Raw genomic sequence first — 23,594 nt, forward strand, 5'->3', positions numbered from 1 at the left:
TTTTTTGACTGTAAAAGCATGATTCATTGCTGAAGTGGAACAAACCTCCATTTCTGTCTTGCTCTGCACCATGATTGCCTTTGAAGTCAATGGTCAACTGGACGTCTGACATGTAGTATATAGTGCATTTTGTGTGGAGAATGCTATAGATTTGGTGTTTTTTAAGCTCCTGCCTCCCAATTATACATTATCGGAAACCTATAACCACAATTTGTGGTTGGTGCCACATAATTTAGGGTCATTGGGGAGTAGTAAGAAAAAGGGGATGACCTTCAGGCCAAAGCGAGGGAGCAGTGAATCTAATATATAAAGCTCAAAGTGTGTATGTGTGTATGTATGTGTGTGTGTGTATGTCCGGGATAGGCATCCGCACCGTCACAGCTACAGCCACAAAATTTGGCACAGTCACACGTCTGGACCCCGAGAGTGTCCTAAGCTATGTTGTGAGGCGAAATTTTAACCCCGCGCGTTCCAATTCACCAAACAATTTTGCCCCTATTTATATACTGGGGGAAAAAGTGTGTGCGCGTCAAGCCCCGCCCCTCATTATGATGTCATAATGCCCCTATTTGCATACTGGGGAAGCAGTGTGTGCGTATCAAGCCCCGCCCCTCATTATGATGTCACAATGGTTGCCATGGCGACGCTGATGTCATCATAGGTTGCAAGCCCTGCCGCCGCTCATTATGATGTCATAATGGTTGACTATGGGATGGAGGATGTGTAATGGGTATATGGGCACTGGACTATGGGATGGAGGATATGTATGACGGGTATATGGGCACGGGACTATGAGATGGCGGATATGTATGATGGGTATATGGGCATGGGACTATGGGATGGAAGATATGTATGATGGGTATATGGGCATGGGACTATGAGATGAAGGATGTGTGATGGGTATATGGGCACTCGACTATGGGATGGCGAATATGTATGATGGGCATATGGGCATTGGACTATGGGATGGAGAATATGTATGATGGGTATATGGGCACTTGATTATGGGATGGAGGATATGTTTGATGGGTATATGGGCACGGGACTATGGGATGGCAGATATGTATATGGGCACGGGGCTATGGGATGGAGGATGTGTTATGGGTATATGGACACTGGACTATGGGATGGCGAATATGTATGATGGGTATATGGGCATGGGACTATGGGATGGAGAATATGTATGATGGGTATATGGGCATGGGACTATTGGATGGAGAATATGTATGATGGGTATATGGGCATGGGACTATGGGATGGAGGATGTGTGATGGGTATATGAGCACTCGACTATGGGATGGAGGATATGTATGATGGGTATATGGGCACGGGCCTATGGGATCGTGGATATGTATGATGGGTGTATGGACACGGGACTATGGGATGGAGGATAATTATAATTTGCTGTAACTAACCACAGTTAGTTACTATGCCCGGGCAGCGCCGGGCTCTTCAGCTAGTAGTAACTAAACCAGGAATTACAGTACTGTACGGTCAGGAAACCAACTACATTTACCAACAATATCCATGGAAACACTTGTGGGGAGGAGGACCCCCATATAGTGATTGGGCTGGAGCCAAGGGGACCGCCATCGGAGTTATTGAAGGAATCACATCAGGAGGATTACAAAGGGAGACATGCGACTGAGGTTGTCAGGGCAACAAGGGGCGGGGCTAGGGTAAAAGGAGCAGGGGACGCGCTGAAGTGGCAGTTGGGGAAGAGAGGGAGTGAAGGCAAGACGCAGGGTGACTTGCAGGGGCACCGAGAGGAGCCTGCGAGGAAAAAGCAACCGATTGACCGACAAGAGAGACGTGAGACTGTGCCCAGAGACTGTTCCCCGCTCCCGTTCTGAGAGAATTACCCCCGCTTACCCCCGCCTTGAAGGGAGAGGCACTATACCTCCGGTTGTGGCCGTGAGTACTGGTAACCAGGCCTCAGAGACCTGGGCCCTTCCCCCCTGCCTTCCCCCATCACGCCGACCCGGCCATCATCGGCCTCAAAATGCGCCACATTGTCACAGGCGGGATAAAAGGCTCGCTACCCTGGCTTAGGAAGAGACTCCGTGGTAAAGGACGTCTACAGGCTTTTCTGGGGAACTGCGTCATCACCGTGCGCCACCTCCATCATTTACTTCAGGGCCCGTTGAGCCCCAACAGCACTGCTTTCTTCAGGGCCTGTTGCGCCCCAGCGGCAGCCTTTTCTTCAGGGCCTGTTGCGCCCCAGCGGCAGCGGATTCTTCAGGGCCTGTTGCGTCCCAGCGGCAGCGTTACCTTCAGGGCCTGTAGCGCCCCAACGTCTCCATTTCCTTCAGGGCCTGTTGCGCCCCAGCAGCAGTGTTTCCCTCAGGGCCTGTTACGCCCCAGCGGCAGCAATGCCTTCAGGGCCTGTTGCGCCCCAATGTCCCCGTTTCCTTCAGGGCCTGTTGCGCCCCAAAGTCCTCGTTTTCTTCATGGCTTGTTGTGCCCCAACGGTATTATTTTCTTCAGGGCCTGTTGCCCCCACCGACGTCACTTTCCTCAGGACAGCCGCCTCAGCGATCTCAACGCGGCCACGCTACTGAACCCCGCAGTCCCTGGAAGGCTAAGTGAAACTATATTTTTGGTTAAGTTTGTTGAGTCCCTGCGTGGACTGTTGGTGTTATTTCTTTTTCCTTGTTTTGTTCAGCCTAGCCCATCGGCTAGAGTTATAAAAACGTGATTTCAAAAACCACCATTCGTCTAGTGTCTCGTCACTGCATCCTGCGAACCTATCCGACCCTACACTTGGCGTAGTCGGCAGGATGCAGTCTCCGAGCATAGACGGTGGTGGCGCAGGTCAGGGGGAGACTGCAGAATCTGTAAATAATGAGGGCCCCCGTACTAGCATTTCATTGGGGGCCATGCTGAACAACCTGCCTAGATTTTCTGGCTCCAATACTATGCTATGGAGCTGGACAGAGCGAATGCGGGGGCTCTTTCGGATGCACCCAATGACCCCTGACCTGGAAGCTGAAGTGGCACTCATGGCCCTAGATGGGGAGGTGTGGAGGTCAGTGATGTTGAAACCTCCGGGGCACCGCAACACTTTTGAAAAGGTGTTGCAGATAGTGGAACAGACCCACGGAGATCCCACTGATGTGGGAGAGTTAAGGACCCGTCTGTTTAGTCGGATGCAGGCAGAGGGGGAGACGATTACTCAGTATATGAATGTGCTCCAAGAATTGCATACGGCTATTGAAAGAAAAGACGGGGTAGGGGTAGGACCTGTTGACATTACCCTACGTGACCTACTGGTGACTGGACTGCGAGATCCACTGATAAAACAGGCATTACGGGAACAGATCAGAATGAATCCCCAAATAGATTTTTCAGAAGTGGGAAGTCAGGCACGGGTTCGGGAACAAGAGCAGGGGATGGCGGTCCCCGTGGGGAAGGTCCGAGGTGTGGAAGCCTCCTCGAACACAGTTGAGGAACCCCAGTGGGTGGAGGAGATGAAGCGAGAATTGAAAAATATTAAGAGCGAGTTGGCTGAAGTAAAGAGAAGAACTGAACCAGAAACTGGACGACCCAGTGTTAATCCCAGTCCCTGGGGGTCACATTCTCCGCGGGGTGGTCAAACTATACCGGCCCGGTGTTATGAGTGTGGAGAACCAGGCCACTTCGCCCGTGAGTGTCCGCGGCGTGGGAGATACCCACCCCGGCGGCCATTAAACTAAAGGGCTCCGGGCTGAGGGGACGCTGCTCGGAGCCGAAAACCACAACTAGGGGTGGTGGAAGTCCCGAAGATTTGATAGCAAATTGTCCGGTAGTTTGGGCAGAAGTAGAGGGCCGGGCCGTCCGGTGTCTGGTGGACACGGGGTCACAAGTAACCACTATGCCCGCAGCGTACTTTCAACGAAACTTTCCAGAGGCAGCAAGGCCTCAGTGGGGACCCATGATTAGACTAGTAGCTGCTAACCAACTGCCGGTCCCGGTTGCCGGGGTAGTGTGGGTGCAGATGACGTTGTGCGGTAAACCCCTCGGCCGCAGAGGGGTGGTGCTGACTCAAGGAGAAGCTGATCAACGACACCCCGTCACCCTAGGCATGAATATTTTAAAAGAGTTTGGTAACCTGTTGCTTAATGATCCCACACAAAGGACACTGAAGCAGTGGGGTTCTCGCACAGCTCAGGGACAGGTATTCCAGCAGCTGGTGCGAGGTGCGCGGGTGCATCGGGACTGCCAGGAGGGTGAGGTTCTGGGTAAGGTCATCGCGTCAGCGGCACCCCTGCTTGTGCTGCCTCCTGGACAGACAGTGGTGGCCCTGCCAATTCGGGACCCGATACCTTTGGAGGGCGTAGAGGTGCAGGTGGAGCCGTGTCCCTCAGAGCACTTATCTCCTGGCATACTGGTGGCCCGTTCCCTCGCTATGGTGCGAAAAGGAACCGTCCTGGTCCGCTGCGTTAACCTTGAAGACCGAGATACCATTCTGAAAGCCCGGACTGTACTGGCCAAACTAGTAAAGCCTTTAGAAGAAGTGCTGCCCGCTCCTGCGGTTCAATTACGAGTACACCCCGAGGATCCTTGGGAGGTAACAATATGAACCTTGCAGGCCCACGAAGTCTCGACACAAGAAAAGGGCCGAAATATTTTGGAGCAGATGCGGGCCGAGCTTTCTAGATTAACTGCGGCCCAACTTTCACAAGTCAAAGCATTACTGGGACAGTACCATGAAGTATTTGCTAGTCATGAGGACGATTTTGGGTGTACCACCGCCATCACTCATGAGATCCCCACAGCAGGAGCGGCCCCTATCGGGAACGATATCGACAGATCCCGCCACAACTCTATCAAGAGGTGAAAACTTTGCTGGCTCAGATGCTGCAAAAAGGGGTGATACGGGAAAGTCAAAGCCCTTGGGCGGCCCCCATCGTGTTGGTCCGGAAGAAAGATGGTACACTACGATTCTGTGTGGATTATCGTAAATTGAATGCTTGCACTATTAAAGACTCATACCCACTGCCCCGCATAGAAGAATCTCTGTCTGCATTGGGCAAAGCAACATATTTTTCGACCTTGGACTTGACCAGTGGGTACTGGCAGGTGCCCATGTCAGAAGAGGACAGAGCTAAGACGGCGTTCATAATGCCCATGGGGCTGTTTGAGTTTAATCGAATGCCATTCGGGCTGGCCAACGCCCCCGGGACATTTCAGCGATTGATGGAGCGATGTCTAGGGGATCTCAATTTTGAGGCCATGTTTATCTACCTGGACGACATCATTGTCTATGCCGCCTCCTTCGAGGACCACCTGAAGCGGTTGGGACAGGTACTCCACGGGCTGCAAAAGTACGGGTTGAAGGTGAAGCCTCAGAAATGCCACCTATTTCGCTCTCAGATTGAGTATCTGGGTAATGTCGTTTCGGCAGAGGGTGTGAGGCCATCCTGGGAGAAGATTGCTGCTATCCAGGAATAGCCTACCCCCGAGACGGTGAAAGACTTGCGGGCTTTTCTGGGGTTAGCTGGATATTACCGTCGTTTCGTAAAGAATTTTGCATGTCGAGCTCGAGCCCTGCATGACCTGCTAAAGGGGGCTCCCGCTGGGGCCAATGGGCGAAAAATCCAGTGGCAACACCCTCAGGAAGAGGCCTTCCGAGATCTCAAGGCTGCACTCTCGGATGCCCCAGTGTTGGCTTATGCGGATTTCTCTCAGCCGTTCATCCTGCACACTGACGGGAGTCTTCACGGGCTAGGGGCTGTGTTGTCACAGGTTCAGGATGGCCGGGAGAGGGTGATCGCATATGGAAGCCGTTCACTCCATGACTCCGAGCGTAACCCTGACAATTACAGCTCTTTTAAGCTCGAACTCCTCGCAGTGGTGTGGGCTATGACGGAGAGATTCGCGGAGTACCTAGCGGGCTCCGAGGTGGTAGTGCGAACTGACAACAACCCACTGGCTCATTTGGAAAACGCCAAGTTGGGGGCTTTGGAGCAGCGATGGGTGGCCCGAATGGCGAAATACAATTACAAGATTATTTACAAAAGAGGGGCCGAGAATGTTCATGCAGATGCTCTCTCTAGGATTCGACATACAACTCCCGGACATAATCGAGACGAAGAATTAGAAGGAGAGGAAATACCGTTCACTCTTACCGCTGCCGTGCTCACCAATGTTGATGCAAAAGTATCTTCCCCAGAGGCCCACAGGGGCATCCTGGAACAATCTCGTGATAAGTGGATACAACAGCAACAAGAAGATGAAGAAGTTGGACTTCTCCGGACATGGGTCGCCGCTGGTCAATTACCCACTGATACTCAACGACAAACTTTGACCCAAGACCTCTCGCTGATGCTGCGACAATGGGAGAGACTGATTATCCGAAAGGGACTACTGTACCGTAAAATCACTTCGCAAACAACGTCAACGACTGTTTGGCAGGTGGTTACACCCGGAGCACAACTACACGAACTGGCTGGAGAGGCTCACGAAAAAGGGGCCCACTTTGGAGTAAAAAAGACTTTGCAATGGTTACAACAGAAAGTTTATCACCCACGCTTGTCGGCTGTTGTGGACGAAGTCTGCCGTACCTGCCGCTTATGTGAATTGGCCAAACCGCCTGCTCAGAGGGCCGCCACACAGACGATTGTGACTTCAGAACCCTTTGAGCTCCTGACGGTGGATTATCTGCACATTGGTCCCGCATTCCAGGGATACGAACACTGCCTCGTCATGGTGGATCATTTTACTAAGTTCGCTGTGGTAACCCCTACTCGAGACCAGACCGCGGAGTTAGCCGCCTCCGCAATTTGCAGAAACTTTATACAAGTGTACGGCTGTCCTCAACGTATACATTCCGACCAGGGAGCATGTTTTTTGGGGAAAGTTATGGAGGAACTACATCATCTTTATGGGATTGATAAATCCCGGACCACACCGTATCACCCGCAAGGAAATGGGGCTTGTGAGCGATTTAATTGGACATTGATTCAAATGCTACGCACTCTGGAGAGTGACAAGAAAGCTCGTTGGCCTGAATATGTTTCTGAATTAGTGTGGGTTTATAATAATCGGGTACATCGAGTAACGGGCTATACTCCTTATTTCCTGCTGTTCGGACAAGAGGGTAAAGCGATCACGGAGGTAGAGTTGGACCCCGAAGAGCCTCGGCCCTGGACCGGAGTGTCGTCTTGGGTCCGAAATCATCGCCACAGGTTGCAAACTCTTCACCGAATTGTACATACCAAACTCCAAGACTGGGAACACCCAGGGAAAAATACAACCTCCCCTCCCCATCTCCAAAGCGGGGACCGTGTGCTTGTACTAGATCAACGCCCCCAGAATAAACTGGAGTCACGTTGGGAAGAGAATCCTTATCGGGTACTACGCCGTATCCATCCAGAAGGACCTGTGTACGAAATACGGCCCGAGCAGGATGAAACACTGCCCACCCGCATTGTGCATCATAATATGTTACGCCCGTGTATTTCCACTGATCCGAAGCAACTGGAACCTGTCCCGAAGACATCCGAACCGGAGTTCATATGCTGGGACTCGGACGACGAGGATTTCCCTCCAGTTCCCAAAGGCCCTTCACCCAATAATGAGCCCGTTGACACAATTAACCCACCGGCATCATGCAGTCCACCGACGTCCACCACCCCAGAAGATTCCACCCCAGTCGAACTTAGACGCTCCGAGCAGTCAACAGCCGGCAAACCCCCCGAACGTTATGAACAAGACCAGTTTGTATGGCAACGAATATTGACACCTTTACAGGCCAATCTCAATAGACTAACTCCCTCGCCCGAGGACTGGCGAGCTTACAGGGTGGAGGAATGTGGGGAGGAGGACCCCCATATAGTGATTGGGCCGGAGCCAAGGGGACCGCCATCGGAGTTATTGAAGGAATCACATCAGGAGGATTACAAAGGGAGACATGCGACTGAGGTTGTCAGGGCAACAGGGGGCGGGGCTAGGATAAAAGGAGCAGGGGACGCTCTGAAGTGGCAGTTGGAGAAGAGAGGGAGTGAAGGCAACACGCAGGGTGACTTGCAGGGGCACCGAGAGGAGCCTGCGAGGAAAAAGCAACCGATTGACCGACAAGAGAGACGTGAGAGACTGTGCCCAGAGACTGCTCCCCGCTCCCGTTCTGAGAGAATTACCCCCGCTTACCCCCGCCTTGAAGGGAGAGGCACTATACCTCCGGTTGTGGCCGTGAGTACTGGTAACCAGGCCTCAGAGACCTGGGCCCTTCCCCCCTGCCTTCCCTCATCACGCCGACCTGGCTATCATCGGCCTCAAGATACGCCACATTGTCAAAGGCGGGATAAAAGGCTCGCTACCCTGGCTTAGGAAGAGACTCCGTGGTAAAGGACGTCTGCAGGCCTTTCTGGGGAACTGCGTCATCACCGCGCGCCACCTCCATCATTTACTTCAGGGCCCGTTGAGCCCCAACAGCACTGCTTTCTTCAGGGCCTGTTGCACCCCAGCGGCAGCCTTTTCTTCAGGGCCTGTTGCGCCCCAGCGGCAGCCTTTTCTTCAGGGCCTGTTGCGCCCCAGTGGCAGCCTTTTCTTCAGGGCCTGTTGCGCCCCAGCGGCAGCGGATTCTTCAGGGCCTGTTGCGCCCCAGCGGCAGCGTTACCTTCAGGGCCTGTAGCGCCCCAACGTCTCCGTTTCCTTCAGGGCCTATTGCGCCCCAGCGGCAGTGTTTCCCTCAGGGCCTGTTACGCCCCAGCGGCAGCAATACCTTCAGGGCCTGTTGCGCCCCAACATCCCCGTTTCCTTCAGGGCCTGTTGTGCCCCAACGTCCTCGTTTTCTTCAGGGCTTGTTGCGCCCCAACGGTATTATTTTCTTCAGGGCCTGTTGCCCCCACCGACGTCACTTTCCTCAGGACAGCCGCCTCAGCGATCTCAACGCGGCCACGCTACTGAACCCCGCAGTCCCTGGAAGGCTAAGTGAAACTATATTTTTGATTAAGTTTGTTGAGTCCCTGCGTGGACTGTTGGTGTTATTTCTTTTTCCTTGTTTTGTTCAGCCTAGCCCGTCGGCTAGAGTTATAAAAACGTGATTTCAAAAACCACCATTCGTCTAGTGTCTCGTCACTGCATCCTGCGAACCTGTCCGACCTTACACACTTACTTCTTGAACAAACCAGTGTTTCACCAAGCTTTGCCTTAGTTGTGCTTATGTTACCATGTGCAGGAGGAAGCCTCTGATGCTCCAAAACAAAATCTCTTACATTTTCAATACTTCCCGAGCCCTGTAAAGTGCTCTGGGGTCAATCAGATGGTGTCCCCTGTGGTGGCACAGGTTGCCATTCTCTAAGACAGGAGCTATTCATATGCTTCTTTATTAATGAGATCCAGCTGGTTCCATGGTACTTACAATAAAATATCATTTATGAATTATGATATTGAAAGTCTTCTTTACTTGAGGCCACGGGTGAGCTGCAATTTTTTCACAAATATGCAAGTGAGATGCACTGATGAATAACACATAAACCTGACAAGTCTTTCTGTCTAAAGCGAATTTATTGCATCTAAAAGATAATGGACCAACTAAGCAGATTGCATTATCTGGGTATACACATGATTTATATTCTGTAACATTGGAGACAAAAAGAGGCAGATTCATCACGAATGGCACAGTGCACACTCACATTATTTCAGTCTTGATGGAGTGCAGAAGGCACCAAATTAATTAAGAGATGCACATCACTTAACAAATTTGGTACTCTGCTGATTACTGTGTGCGTCTGTACACCGGACCAGAGATGCTGCTACAGACAAAGGCTGGAGTATTATTTCTCATGTACAAAATGCTGACATTTTTTATTAATCTGACTGGGGCGTGGTCATACCCTGGCCCCACTCCATCACCACCCATTTTGGCGGCGTTAATTTAAACTGGTGTGAACGCACCAAAAGCCGCAAAACTATTTTGCAACTCCACGATGCACAAAGATTTTGCAACTTTTCAAAGCTTGGGGCATAAAAGCTTTGATGAATTGGTCCCATTGAATATATTTGTATAGGGGCTGTGTACATAAAATTGTGGGATATTTTAAATCTAGTTAATGTACTTTACTGTAGATCAAAACAACATCCACCGTTATGTTTCTCATGTTTAGAAACAAAATTGTATATAATATCCCTGCACAATATTATCATTATGTTTTTTTTCCTCATTGCAACAATGTTACTTACTGCTTTAAGACATTTTGTGTATTATTGCTGTCATCCCAGTGTGTATTATACTAGCACTATGACCTCATTGCTTGTATAATTCCTGTACTGTAACTAACTTGAGAATTCATACACTACAAATCAGTGCCTAAATTATTCCTGAACTCTGTGACATCACATGACATAAGGGAAGGTTATGTAACGTATGCCTGTTTGACTGTGACACAAAAATATGTAATAGAGTTGATATTCCTGAACGTGTCTAACAGGGTAATCAGTGATTTCGCTATTTTCAAAAAATAGTCATTGTTAGGCTGGGGTCAGTCACACTAGCATTTAAGTTGAGTGTCATGTAAGTGACATGCGATTTTCATCTTCCTGCATCCGAATGACATCCAAATGCAATCCATATGCAATGCGATTTTAACATTTTAAAATTAGCTTTTACATAGAGTAATTCTCTGTGATTTAAAGATAGTTTTCAAAGGAAATATTCTTCAATCTATATATATATATGTAGATTAGATAGATACAAATGGATAAATAGATAGATAGAAATAGATAGAAATATGTGACTGAGATATGTAATCAGTGCTTTGCGTGTGAAGCTTACAATACATGTATTTTAGTAATAAATAATAAAATTTCTGAAAAAAATGGTGTGGGATCCCCCAAAATTTTATTAACCAGCAGAGACAAAGCGGACAGATGGGGGCTACTGTTTATAGCCTGGGAAGGGGGTAGTGCCCATGGAGCTTCATAGGCTATTAATATTCACTCACAGCTGTATGCATAGCCTTTGCTGATTATTAAAATGGGGAACCCTTCCAAAAAATGATGTAGCGTCCCCCTATAATTAATAACCAGCAAAGGCTAGGCAGAGAACTGCAGGCTGATATTAATAGCGTAGGAAGGGGCCCCTTCCCAGACTAAAAACATAAGTTCTTAGCTGCCCCAGAAAAGGCACATCCATAAGATGCGCCAATTCTGGCGTTAAGCCTGTGTCTTCCCACTTGCTCTGGTGCATTAGAAAGTGGGTAATAGTATTGGGGTTATCTGCTTTGTATTAGGGGTTCATGTTAGCTTTGTATTGGCAGCCACCATCAAGCCCAGGAGTTAGTAATGGAGAGGTGCCTCTAAGATGCCCCTATTACTATCCCCATAGTCATATTGTAAATAAAAAACATCCTGTGGTAACGATCACTAAGTTGTGAGATCACTGTGGTAACGTTTCCTGTACTTTGACATCACTGTGGTAACTATCTCTGTACTTTGACATCAATGTGGCATCTATCCCTATGCTGTAACATCATTGTGACATCACAGAATCATCACAGCAACACTATTCACTTACTGTAAAATCATTGTGGTATTATCCCTGTGCCGTGACCTCACTGTGGTAACTATTCCTCTTCTCTTAAATCACTGTGAAAACCTTCCCCATGCTGTGACATGACTGTGGTAACTATTACTTTATTGTAACATCATTGGGGTAACTATCTCTTTGCTGGGACATCATTGTGGAAACTCTTTTAGGAGTCAGATTTCTGCCTCTCCTTTGCTGAAATCTAGATCCTCACATTCTGCAGTCTCCTGCTCTTCATCTGCTGTAGAGGAGACTGCAGAGGAGATTGCCTTGTGGCAACTCTCTTCACAGGCTAAGTCCTCTACCCCTGCATCTGAGCATGCTCAAAAGACGAACTCCCATTGGAGTTCGGGAGTCAGGTGTTCAGGTCCTGTGTCGGATCCCATTGGCTACTCTTGGAGACCTGGAGATTTCCGGAAGGTCCCGTTCACTATAAAAAGCGCACATGGCTGCTCCGCCATGCGCTAGTATAGCCATACTGCTGCTGTATGTTTGTTTGATGGATGCATGGACTGGTGAATGACTCATTGGAAACCTCTACCCTCTGATACTACGTCTGTGGGAGTGCCTGAGTTATTGCCAGTGTCAGTGCCAGCGCGCTATTGCTCCATCGCCTTAGCAGCCTAGCGTCAGCATTGCGCCTGCTAGTTAGCAGTCTCATTGCAGCGGCTCTGTTCTTGCCGCGCTGCAGTTGCAGCTCTGCGTGCGTTCGCGGTTGCGACGCTCTACACCCGATCCTTGTCGGTAGGTCTAGACGGAGTAAGTACCGCCATCTAGTGCTACTCCTGTAACCATATACCGCGGGTGCACCGCTGTAGTTCTGTGTCCTAAACAGACTCAGCGTTTTTGTGTTTATTGTTGTTTCTAGGACTCTGTGAGTTCAACAGAGTCTGAGCAGTGCACATTGGGTGCAGTTGACCCAGTGCACACTACCGCCAGATTGCTCTGTCGTCACCTAGCAGCACTTATTACATCCTCTGCACAGTGGACCCCGAGTGTCGAAGGCACTTTATTTATATTTTTATTTAGTTCCTTCCGCCACTCCTAACACTCTCTCTGTGCTGTGACATTATTGTGGCCACTCTCCCTGTACTGTGACATCACTGTGGTAACTATGCCTACTGTATGTGATGACATCACTGTGGCAACTATCCCTATGTGATGACTTCACTGTGGTAACTATCCCTATGTGATGACATCACTGTGGTAACTATCCTTATGTGATGACATTACTGTGGCAACTATCCCTATGTGATGACATCACTGTAGTAACTATCCCTATGTGATGACATCACTGTAGTAACTATCCCTATGTGATGACAACACTGTAGTAACTATCCCTCTGTGATGACATCACTGTGGTAACTATCCCTGTGTGACATTACTGCGGTGACAACCCCTGTGCTGTAAAATAAATGTATGGATTGTATGAGTTTAGAGATGAGCAGATATTTTAAAATTCGACTTTGCTGAATTTTTTCCAAAATTTTGATTTGTGGGGAATAAATTTGTGCGCATCTCAACACTAGAACAATAGAAAGATTGAAATTACAGGAGAGAGAGAGAACTTATCTGACCATAAGAGCTTAGGCTGGTTTCACATTTGCGTATCTGTGCGCAGCGTTTGATTCGCATAGATCTGCATGCATCTTGCGTACATATCTTTAGCATGGTGTACGCAGGAACATGCGATTGCTTGCGGATGCGTATACACTCATCGTTTCGTGGTGTGCGGCGAACCCAATATGTTGCATTTTTTGAGGCGTCAAGTATGCGCAGCCATACACATGCGGATGATTGCGGATGAAGTGCGTCAAAACAGCGCATTAATGTCTATGGGAACGCATTGGTACGCAAGGACATGCGTATGCATGCGTTCAATAAGCATGCGTTCTTCAGAATGAGCAGGTCCAGGAAGTGTTAAATTAAACATTGTTTTTATTTTTGTTAATAAAAATTATTTTTTTTAACAATTCCTGTCTCCCTGTGTTTTCTTTATCTCTTTAGTTAAATGTGTGTATTGTTGAGTGAAAGTATTAAAGTTACAGTGAAGGCGTACAGGTACATTTTACTTATTACTGGCTTAAACCATTTTGTCATGCCATTGCCACACGTCCAGTATCAGAAACAAAGTAGGCAGCAAATTTATCCCTCATTTGGGCAACTTCTAGTGTTGTCCTTAGTGGGTGATCTTGGTAATCTTGCAATGTGGTAGCAACAGGTTCATCAAGTTCTAAGTTGGGTCACTCTTTTGCCATGATGTAATTGTGAAGAACAACACACGCTTGCACAACCTTATCAATTGTCTCAGTTTTTAGATTGATGGCTGTTCCCAAAATGCGCCATTTAGATGCCAGCAATCCAAAGGCACACTCCACAGTTCTTCATGTCCTTGTCAGTCAGTAGTTGTAATTCCGTTTGGTGTGATTTAAGTCCCGACTTGAGTACGGTTTTATGAGGTTGGCACACATTTGAAATGCTTCATCCCAAACCACAAAAAATGGCATTGGCAGTCCTTCAGTGTTCCATAGAGGTCGTGGCTGTGAAAAATTAAAATTATTCCAATACAAACGTTGGCCCATGTCAGAGTTTTTGAAAGTCTGTGAGTCATTTCCTTGTCCAAATGAGCCAACGTCCACAGCGACAAATCGACAGTCAGCAACTGCAATCACCATGAGAACAATAGAAAAATATTTTTTGTAATTGAAATACTTAGATCCACTTCCAGCAGGTTTCCTAATCCCAATGTGTTTGCCGTCCACAGCCCCCAAACAGGAAAACTACAAATGTCCTGGAATTTTGCAGCATTTTCCAGCCAGAGTTCAGTTGTGGGTTGGGGGAGGAATTCCTCATGCAGAACGTCACATAAAGCACGGTAGTTGTCTGCAATAATCCAAGAAAGGGTGGACACTACAATGCGGAATTGAAAATGTAGAGATGATAAGGTCTCTCCGGTAGCCAGGAATCTGCAGAACAGAAAATGAGAAAATAAAATCAGTACATGGCTTTTATAACAATAATATTAATGACAGGTGTTTCTTTTTCAAAATTACATACCTTAGGGTCACCAACAGACATTCCTCAGAAGGAATTGCTCGACATAGCTGTGTGTCCTGCCTGGTGATGGATCTTCGGACACGTTGCAGCAAGTCATTGAAGCTCTGTTCCGACGTCCTCGTGTAGTCAAAAAACTTCTGAGGGTTTGCACGCAGCTCAGTGAACAACAAGTGGTAGGCTCCACGTCTCTCTCAGACTTCAAAGATGGGGTGTTGCCAGTAGCGACGATGTCATCTTCTCCATCTTTCTCTTCTTCTTTCTTCCTCACAAGCCACGGCAAAGGCAACAGCCAATTTCAAGTCCAAATCCAGATTACAATAGAAGCTCTCCATACCAGGGTCCATCTTGCAGCTGGATACATCAGCAAAAATTGAGGATTTCATTTGTACAAGGGTCTATATAGAGAATTTCCTTGAGACATGGCCATTGGACGTGGCTTGTGTCAAGGAAATTCTCCTGGAAAAGCATTGCCCTATCGAACGCATGCGCATAAATAACGCAAACGCATGCAAAAATGCATGCAAATGCATGCATACACTGCTCGTTTTAGCGTTGTGCGTAATTTGATGCGGATAAAAAATGCTGCGTTAGCATGCGTTTTGGCATGCGTGTGCGCATGCAGATGATACGCTGCGCACATATACTCAAATGTGAACTTAGCCTTACGCTGTATAGGAAAGAGAGGATCTCGCTGAGCATAAGAGCTTACAATCTACAGGCGAGAGAGAGAGGACTTCTCTGACCATAAGAGCTTACATTCTAAGGGTCACTCCAGTGAATCTGGAGATTGAAAACAACTCTGCCATACAAACTGTGCTCCACTGGGAACCGCTGATCTGTGATGATGACCCAGGTACTGCCCAGCACAGTACACGGTAGGATAATCCTACCAGGGTATTATGGAGAAGCCCACGTGACAATGCAAAATGATGTCATCCCGCTCTCTGATGCTGTAGCAGTGTGGGAAATGGTGCACGTTTACTTTTGTAAACTGTGATTCGAATCTCAAAATGTTCGAATTTGCGTGAAATCACGTATTTCAAAAAAATCAACTTGAACTCGAATCTCTGTGGATCTTTCCGCTCATCTCTAGTAAAGATCCCTTTTACTTAGCACAATTAGGGGAATTTAACCATGGGATACTGCTGCCTTTTTAACTCCAAGGAATATGTGATTGCGGACAACAAGCTCTCTGCCTGCACTCACCCTTAAGTGGACTGATGTGACCTAAATGAGGAGGACGATGGGATTTTTTTCTTTTTGCTTCTGACTTTATGCAGTATACTAAGAAAAATAAAGTGAAATTATATTGTCTCACTGCTGCAGGGTGTAGTAATAATAATATGCCCATATTCTCCGAGCATTGCTATGCTAGGAATTGAAAGAGCCACATATTCAAAGAATATTTTAGTTGGTTCCTCCTGGAACACATATGTAACCTTAAGAAATCTGTTTTGAAAAAGATCATATAACACCAAGGAATGTATATCAGTGTGTTAATGCAGAGCAACGCAGCAGTCACTTCTGACGGCATGCCAGAATTACACGTACAGAATGAGAGCAAAAGCAATGTAAATATCCTGCTGAGTGGTAACTAAACGCAATAAATCAAGAGGGAATGCGAATATTGTCTGTATATTATGACCAGTTGTATCGAGTATCACAAATCTACATCTCTTTTTACATATTTTTCCTCCTAGTTTGGATTTATTCTTTTTATGTAATGCTATGCAAGAATAAATATCCCATTTATATTAGGTGATAAAAACACCCAACAAAACCAAAAATTATTATAGATGGCAAATGTACATTTTATTAAAATAAAGATATTGCAAACTAGTAAAAATATGCATGTCAACATTTTTTGCAATCTATATGGAAAAGAAATTCTGTGTTTTTTTTTTTTTTATTTGATGCAAAGTGCTAAATCCCTGACATACATTCAATTTTAGACATTAAAGGTACTGTCACACTTAGCGATGCACCAGCGATCCCGACCAGCGATATGACGCAGTCAGGATCGCTGGTGCATCGCTAAGTGGTCGCTAGTGAGCTGCCACACAGGCATATCTCACCAGCGACATCGCTGGGGACGGGGGTCACTACTTACCTGTCAGACGAGGTGATCCTGACGTCCTCCCACCCGGCTCCACGCTCGTCGCTCGTCTCTCCACAGGAAGCGCCGCAGGAAGCTGACGACGAGAAACGGTCCAGGACGTTCTCGCACAATCAGCGATAACCAGCGGGGGAGCGGGTCGGAGGTAAGTATCAGACACAGCGATATCGCTAGCAATATCGCTATAACATCACAAGTTATAGCGATATTGCTAGCGATATCGCTTAGTGTGACAGTACCTTAAGTGTCACGCTGTGTCGGTCTTCGGTATTGGAGGCCTCAAACTGTCCTGGAAACTGGAACCCTAACTATCCCTGCCCCAGGGGTACTCTTGAAGATAGAGAGGCCCGAGTCTCTGACCTTACTATGCTCCTGTTAAACCCTGATCGGTCCCCTCCGCCACCCCATGAGGACTGGGACAGAAATGAAAGGTAAACAAGACACAAAGGCAACAGGGATGGCATAAAACCTCTATCATACAAAAGCACTAAACAATAGTAGAGAGGAGAATAGGGACAGGGAGGAATAAACTAAATGGGACCAGGAGATAAACACACACCTACTACAGCAAAACACAGAACACTACTACAACTCTACTCCAACCACTTAACTTTAGCACGCAGTAGAGGAAGACAAACCTTTCACCGGCAAGAACAAGAAGGTCTGACCAGTTTTTATAGGAAGAGGTAATGACCAGAAGAGAAGCAGCTGAAATGGTGCCACATGTTTCTCACCAGCATAGAAAGGGTCGCTAACCTTTTCAGCACCAGAGGAAACTAAAGCCATTAAATATCGGACCCAAATTACACCATCTCCAAAGAAGAACTGTGATTACTTACACATGAAAATAAGCAACTTTGTAAACTATCCTCAAAAAAATCGTCTTCTTTCTCTGTCAGGACTGATAATTCATTCTCAAAATTTTCAGTTTCTGGGTAAAATCTGTATTCAGTGAAGACAGATTATATCATTACTGATATAGGAGATGAGAGCTGCTATGGATTTAATTCTATGTAGAGGAAGAGGGAGAATCTTAATGCAGAGTTTGTCCCTCCTCTTTATATAGAATATTATCAGTAGCACCTGTCATCTCCTATCTCAGTAATGTAATAATTTGTCTCCGTTGATTACAGATTTTACCCAGAAATTGAAAAATTTGAAAATGAAAAATCATTCCTGGAGGAGATATAAGCATATCTCTCTGATAAGACATATTACAACAATGCCTATTTTCATGTGTGCTATTGACTTAAAGAATAAAATTAAAGTGACGGTTACAGTTTAAAAACATAAGACCGAAATAGGATCATTTGTACCAGTTATGAGATTTACACTAGAATTTACCATATTTTATTATACCCTATAGACCCAGGCCACCAGCTATTGTGAAGACACACTGAGATCACCATCTGCATGTCTAACGTCAGAACCTAAAATAATTGAATTGACAGTAATTTAATTCTGGATAGAGTTACGCCATAAGAAAAGCTATACACACAATAATTGCTCTGAGGATAAGTTTAGAACATCATTTTCTTGTTAATTTTAACTTCACTGTTGGAGGTAGACAAGTAGCCATAAACACGTAGAACAGCGACACTTACCACACAGCGCCATCTACTGGAACATTTGAAGATTAAATCACTTTTTCTTGGGATGTGAATTTAAGAAGGATGTGCTAATAGAAACTACAATTTTACATTGCAGCGATTCTGCCATGTATGCACCCTTACGTTGCATTCTCACTATGAGCTCATGATGTTGCAGATTTTCTGCATTTCTGCACCTATTAAGTAAATTAGATTAGTGGCATTTTTTCTACATCGCATTTTTGACTTTGAGGTTTTTTTTTTACTTCTGCTGTCATGTTTTAAGCAAAGTTGCTTTACTTTTGATACTTCCTAGTATTTGGCTTTGAAAAGCTTTGTTGATACAGTCATGTGCGGCTTACATGCTTTTTTTGATGCGTTTTCGCAGATGAAACCCATTAGAAACGTCTGTGCATTTTTATTACCTGTGCATTTTATGCAATTCTATTTGGAAAGTCTGCACATAATACTTAACGTACCCACAAGAGAAATTGACTTGTCACAGATCTGAAACACGAACTGTAGGGCAGTTTATGCCGAGTGGTAAAGAAGCGCACTGGACTGGAGTTTCCTAAATCCCATCCACTCTGCTTTTAGTGTAAAATATTGTGTTTTTGAAACAGCGAATATACAAAGCATCAAAACTCACCGTGGGCAGCCTCAAGGTTCGATCACACATGGCATTTTTGATGTTTTTATCGCAGGAAAAATGCAACGTTTTATAGTGCTGTCAGAGTGAATGACATTTCTGAAATATCATGCTGCTTATTTTTTTCCTTGCAGATTTGAACCATCAAAGCATCTTTTCAATTCTGCAATACAGCATTTTTCAATCATTCGAAAATATGGGGAAAAAAATGCAACCAAACATGCATCAAAATTGCTTGTTAAAGCACTGCAAAAATTCACTATTTTAGGGCTCTTTCATACATCCATGTCTCCAGTACATGTGGTGACAGTTTTCACACACACTGGAGACACTTGCACATGTAGACCCATTCAAGTGATAGGGTCTATGCGTATGTCAGTGTGTTTCCACGGACCGTGTGTCCGTGGGCAAAGAACGCTGACATATCCATTTTTTAGTCAGCACAGGCCGCAAAACATCCCGCACATGTGCACTCAGATGACACACATGGATGTCATCTGTGTGACATGCACCAGGGCCAGAGAATACGCACTACAGTAAGCCCTGTTCCCCAGCACCGGGTGCTGAAGATGGCTCTCATCATTCCCCCTGCTCTGCCGGTAATCAGCACGAGCAGGGGAGAATAAGAGAATGATGAGAGTTATATCAAAGTGATAACAATGACAGCAGGCAGCTGATGATGAGACTATTACTCCCATCAGCCCACATCTGCTGCCACTAATAACAGTGAGAGCAGGAGCGGCTGATGGCAGTATTCATCAGCCACCACCTGCACTATAAATAAATAATATAAAAAAAAACTAACGTGGGTTCCACTCTATTTTCTATAACAAGCCAGGCAAAACTCAGAGCTGGGGGCTGCAACCCTCAGCTGTCAGTTTCAGCAAGGCTGGTTATCAAGAATAGAGGGGGGACCCCATGCCATTATTTTAAGTTATTTATTTAAATAATTTAAAAAACAGCGTGGGGACCCCTCTATTCTTGATATCCAGCCTTGCTGAAGCTGACAGATGAGGATTGCAGCCCCAGTTGTGAGTTTTTGCAAGAGTGAGTTTTTTTTTTAAATTATTTACAGAGCAGGAGCTGGCTGATTAATACTCCCATCAGCCACTCCTGCTGTCACTCTTATTAGCAGCAGCAGCAGGTGTAGGCTGATGGGAGTAATAGTCCCATCAGCCACCAACTGCTGTCATTGTTATCACTTGAATATAACTGTCATCACTCTCCCCTGATCGCACTGATCACCGGCAGAGCAGGGAAGAATGATTTGATGATGCGAGCCGTCTTCAGCACCCGTCGCCAGGGAACAGCACTAACTGTATTGCTTCTTCCCCGGTGCCCGTCCGTATGGTACTGATGTGGCACACGGTTGTCACAAGTGTGCCGCAGGTATTACACACCCGGACACTGTCATCTGCAGTAATGTTTTTTCCCGGTACCAGAAAAAAACTAAAGTGTGAAACGGGTCTTACAGTGTTTTTCTTGTCAATACTCTGATTCTTTCAGATGACAAATGTGCTGCAAATACTCAATGTGTGCACATGCCCTTAGGAGTTTTGTCTGCATGAAAAACATAGGGTCTTTGAAGGAAGAATGCTGTTTATATTGTACGCCTTTTTAATGAGTTTCCATGCTGTTTCTATGTATTTTTGAAGCATTCAATTGAATGGATAAAAAAATGCAGCAGCAATGCTGAAAGAATTGACATCCTGCGGTTTAAAAAAAACAAATGAAAGCTCAAACATTGCAAGTAAAATAATATGCACTGTGTGAACGAGATTTTAGAAATCTAGTTTATTTTGCTGCTACTGTAAAACCCTGTTTTTTTTTAAAGGGGTTGTTCGGTCTAAAATGATAAGTCTGCAGTTACTCTGCAGTGCATATACTGTGTGCTACAATGATGGTTTCTGAGCTAGGAATGGCGGTGATGTACGTAATATGCACACTCCTGGGCAGAAGCCATTAAGTGAGCTCGGCCTCACTCCATACAAGTGTATGGAGTGAGGCCACACCCACTGGACTGCTGCGCCCACTAGATGGCCACGCACTTGCTCCACACATATGTATGGAGTGAGACTGTGCCCACTAGGCAGCTTCTGCATGGGAGTATGCATATTGCATACATCACCGCCGTTCCCTGTTCAGAAACTGGCGAATCCTCGCAGTGCAAATTGCCTGCGCTGGGGGATTCATAAGTCTGAGAGCGACTGCAGAATTTTTATTTTAGGCCGGTCAACCCCTTTAAGGTGAGTATCAGATTTTTTTTAAATATTTTTTTATATCTTACATTTATCATGGTTTGGGGCCTGGAGAAAACCGGACCATAATAATGGACATTCAATTTGTAGAGAATAACTTCTCAGCAAATTGAATTTTGTGTGAAAATCAGGGATATCCAATTATAATGTGTATCTCATGATAAAGAGAATTTGCCACCAATCAACGTCTTTTCACACCTTAAAATGTTCGCATATACTAACAGCAGCAGATATAATGGAAGGATCTCACCCATGATACACATTATAATTGGATATCCCTGTTCGCATGGATGTGACGCCCATTAGATGTAATCTTGCAAACTTCAAGAAAGGGGTACATGGTTAAAATGTTTGCAAATGATGTTAAGAGATGCATTAGTGTAAAGGTAACCCCAGTTTGCTTTTTTACAGTGCTTTGCGAAAGTATTCGGCCCCCAGGAACTTTTCAACCTTTTCCCACATATCATGCTTCAATCATAAAGATACAAAATGTAAATTTTTGGTAAAGAATCAACAAGTGGAACACAATTGTGAAATTGAATAAAATTTATTGGTTATTTTACATTTTTGTGGAAATTCAAAAACTGAAAAGTGGGGCGTGCAATATTATTCTGTCTGCCCCTTTAACTTAATACTTTGTTGCGCCACCTTTTGCTGCGATTACAGCTGCAAGTCGCTTGGGGTATGTCTCTATCAGTTTTGTACATCGAGAGACTGAAATTCTTGCCCATTCTTCCTTGGCAAAAATAGCTCTGGCAAAAATTAGAAGACCACTGCACAGTTTTATAAAAATCAGCTTCTCTACATGTCTGACAGCCATTCCATTCCAGTGTCAGTTGAATTCCAACCAGAGTACACCTCATTCTACTTAATGTGCTTCTGATTAGGTGATCACTAGTGTTGAGCATTCCGATACTGCAAATATCGGGTATCGGCCAATATTCGCTGTATCGGAATTCCGATACTGAGTACCGATATTTTTTCAATGTCGGATACCAGAATCGGAAGTCCCCATAATGCAACGAGCCACTGTTGTGGCTGTGATAGGCTGCTGAAATGATGTCATCATGATGCGCGGTCTGTATGGGCCTGCCGGGGGGCCTGTGCCGGCTGCCGGGGTCTGTATGGGCCTGCCAGGGGGCTTGTGCCGGCTGCCGGGGGTCTGTACGGGCCTGCCGGGGGCCTGTGCTGGCTGCCGGGGGTCTGTGCGGGCCTGCTGGGGTCTTGTGTGTGTGCAGGCATCGTCCGATGGGACTACAAGTCCCATCGGGCGATGCCTGCTACAAAGACAGTGATTGACACATTTGCCAATGATGGGACAGTAGTAGTCCCATCATCCGGCTAATGTGTTGAATGTAAAAAAAAAAATATATATATATATACATACTACATACATACAACATACATACTACATAATACTACATACATACATACTACATATACAACATTCATACATACTACATACATACTACATTCATACAACATACATACATACTACATATATACTTCATATATACTACATTCATACATACTACATACATATTACATACTGTACATACTACATATATATTACATTCATACAACATACCACATACTACATACATACTACATATATACTACATTCATACAACGTACATACATACTACATACCTACTACATACATACAACATTCATACAACATACATACTTACTACATACATACTACATACAGTGGGGAAAAAAAGTATTTAGTCAGTCAGCAATAGTGCAAGTTCCACCACTTAAAAAGATGAGAGGCGTCTGTAATTTACATCATAGGTAGACCTCAACTATGGGAGACAAACTGAGAAAAAAAAATCCAGAAAATCACATTGTCTGTTTTTTTTTTCATTTTATTTGCATATTATGGTGGAAAATAAGTATTTGGTCAGAAACAAAATTTCATCTCAATACTTTGTGATATATCCTTTGTTGGCAATGACAGAGGTCAAACGTTTTCTGTAAGTCTTCACAAGGTTGCCACACACTGTTGTTGGTATGTTGGCCCATTCCTCCATGCAGATCTCCTCTAGAGCAGTGATGTTTTTGGCTTTTCGCTTGGCAACACGGACTTTCAACTCCCTCCAAAGGTTTTCTATAGGGTTGAGATCTGGAGACTGGCTAGGCCACTCCAGGACCTTGAAATGCTTCTTACGAAGCCACTCCTTCGTTGCCCTGGCGGTGTGCTTTGGATCATTGTCATGTTGAAAGACCCAGCCACGTTTCATCTTCAATGCCCTTGCTGATGGAAGGAGGTTTGCACTCAAAATCTCACGATACATGGCCCCATTCATTCTTTCATGTACCCGGATCAATCGTCCTGGCCCCTTTGCAGAGAAACAGCCCCAAAGCATGATGTTTCCACCACGATGCTTTACAGTAGGTATGGTGTTTGATG

Source organism: Dendrobates tinctorius, unplaced genomic scaffold, assembly GCF_039654945.1.
Source record: "Dendrobates tinctorius isolate UK_male_01 unplaced genomic scaffold, ASM3965494v1 ptg000156l, whole genome shotgun sequence".
Classification (NCBI taxonomy): Eukaryota; Metazoa; Chordata; class Amphibia; order Anura; family Dendrobatidae; genus Dendrobates; species Dendrobates tinctorius.